Source organism: Myodes glareolus, chromosome 1 (assembly GCF_982192425.1).
Source record: "Myodes glareolus chromosome 1, mMyoGla1.1, whole genome shotgun sequence".
Taxonomy (NCBI): domain Eukaryota; kingdom Metazoa; phylum Chordata; class Mammalia; order Rodentia; family Cricetidae; genus Myodes; species Myodes glareolus.
In genome coordinates, this window is record NC_142026.1 from 122,919,038 (window position 1) to 122,921,630 (window position 2,593).

Sequence of the window (2,593 nt, forward strand, 5' to 3'; positions counted from 1 at the left end):
GGCTATTATACCAGGCTAGAGCAGAAGCAAGCAGGGAACTTAGCAGGAAGCTTAGCTGGTTAGCGCAAACATTTCTTGCATCCTGTGCTTTGGCCTCGAGGAATAGGGAAGACAGGGCCTCACATGCACACCTCCGCACAGACACACACGCATACGCATATTACAAACAGAAAGATCCCCAGTGTACAATCACAGTGCAGCATGGACCTCCCTGCCCATCCCATCTGCCCTCATCAGTGTGAAAGCACACCTCCTCCCTCCACTGAGAACCCCTGCAGGGCCTCTACTAAGGCTGTGACCTAAATGGATTCTGCCAGGACAGAGTGAGGACCAAGGCAGTTGTAGACCTTGAGGTTAGAGACTCCAGTTTAAGGCCTCCTTCAGGTATAAAAAGATCCCAACTCTGTGGGATTGACAGCTGACTAATGTCTTTCTTTACTTTAAAACACTGAGTGGTCGCTAGAAGGGATGTTCTTACAGGCACTTAAAAAGATTTAGGGAAACAAGGACGAAGGTTGGTGAAAGAAACCATGAATGGGACCAAGCTGACACAAAATGTATTTAACAATCTGAACTTTCTGTCATTTACTGTTTGCTTATTTTTGTCTAATCATTGTGTGTGTTATAATAAGAATACTCATAAATCTTGTTCTATTTTTTGAAACATGGTCCTGACTCCCTGTATAGACAAGGCTGGTCTCAAACTTGCTCACACCCTCCTGAGTGCTGGGATTAAAGGCATGCACCACTACATTCACTGGATAGAAGTATTTCAAGTTAAACTGACAGGTTCCTTTCCTCATGGCGGTCTGGTGAATGATGGCTGCACACAAGTCTCAGGGAGTAGTGTAGCCTAATACTTGGATGGGTTTCCGTGAGGATCTGTGGAGACATTTCTGGTGGATAATCAGACATACAATCTCCATACTTTCCCTTGTCAATGCTTCAGACCGTTACACAGTGTGCTGTTCAGAGGTTCCAGGGCACACTGGCCAAGATTCACACCGGTTAGGTCGTCATGTCCTTTTTTTGTAGACTATGTGTGATTTTCTTTGGGACTTGCCGGCTGTGGGGTACTGGGTGGGACAGACACCCCAACAAGCCGGCCCCCTCACACTACATACAGCGCCCATGTGGATAACTGCATCCACAGAAAGTCTGAGAAAGTTTGGGAAAGAATAGAGTAAAGCATGTTTTCTTGGTAGCAGCAATTTCTCAGGTCTGCTCTGCTTGCTACAGGCAAGCAAGCGCTCTCATCTAAGAGAGGCTTCCTGGCTCAGCTTTAGCTGCAAAACCCTGCAGCTCTTTAAGAGGTCCTGACACGAAATACTTAAATGGTGTTGATGAAAAGCTGAATGCATGCTTTTCAGATTTCAGCTGTAGCAGGAAAAAAGCTACATTGTTTTAAAATGCTGGCTTTCTGGGCTGTCCTGCCAGGGCAAACTCTGACTCTTTCAGGCAGGCAGTCTGACTGAGTGTGGTCTGTGAGCAGAATACTGCAGCTTATTTGCTGGCAAGGACCTTGAAACGCCACAGAGTTGTGGCAGTGAAAACAGCTCTGGCTGGTATCTCTGCCATGAGGCTGGAAAGCTAAGGAATGGGCTGGATCTAACCGTCAAAGACACGGCTTTCCGTATTGCTTTGTAAATTAACAGCTCATGTGGTCAGAAAAAGAGAGATATACAGTAAAGAGAGATTCAAAGAGGAAGAAAATGTCTAAATGGTTTACAGTGTGTTAAAAATACGTGATATACATATATATCATATATATATATACATAAAAATACATGAAATTCAGGATAAAAGTTAAAGTTCTTAAAGTAAAAAGAAAGAAAGTAGTTGGGTGTGGTGGTACACACCTTTAATCCCAACACTTGGGAGGTGGCGGTACATTGACCTCTGTGACTTCAAGGGGCAGAGGTAGATTGACCTCTGTGACTTCAAGGTGTGGTAGCACATGCCTTTAATCCCAATGCCTGGGAAGCAGAGACAGATAGATCTCTGTGAGTTCAAGGTGTGGTGTGGTAGCACACGCCTTTAATCCCAGCACTGGGGAGGTAGAGACTGAAGAATCTCTGTGAGTTCAAGGACAGCCTGGTCTACGAGTTATTCCAGGACAAAAATATATAAAGAACCTGTCTCTAAAAGTAAAAGTAAAAATAAGAGAAATAGAGGTTAAAATAAAGCCACGTAAAGATGAAAAATACATGGATAATCTTCATACTGTATGTTATTATGCTCTCTTTGAATTGTTTGAATGCTGAGGAAGGAGCAACAGCTGCTAAAGGACTGTTGTTTATAAATGATGCTGAACTAACCCAAGATAGGTATTTTAAAAATACCTTGGCTTCAAAATTGAAGTCAAAAGGTATGTTACTTTGGAGAAGAGATTTTGCTTTTGTCCACAGAAAATGAGAGGCTATGGGTTCATTCTGATTTAAGAAAAATCAGCTTTGATCAAGAGAGGCCACCTGAGAAATCTCCAACAGGAACAGATGGCCCAGATGTCTGAGTTCTACATCCAGAACAGATTCAAGACTGCTGCCTGAGATGATCAAGACTCACAGGATACTCCAGTCAGGACTTGATTATA

The 2,593-nt window shown here is 43.4% G+C and overlaps 1 non-coding gene across 1 annotated transcript; it reads left to right on the forward strand.

Moving 5' to 3' along the window:
* The first annotated feature begins 767 nt into the window (after positions 1–767).
* LOC125394663 (small nucleolar RNA SNORA70) lies at positions 768–896 on the forward strand. The gene has a single exon (XR_007230290.3). It is a non-coding gene; the product is annotated as a small nucleolar RNA SNORA70 (small nucleolar RNA).
* The last annotated feature ends 1,697 nt before the right edge of the window (positions 897–2,593 follow it).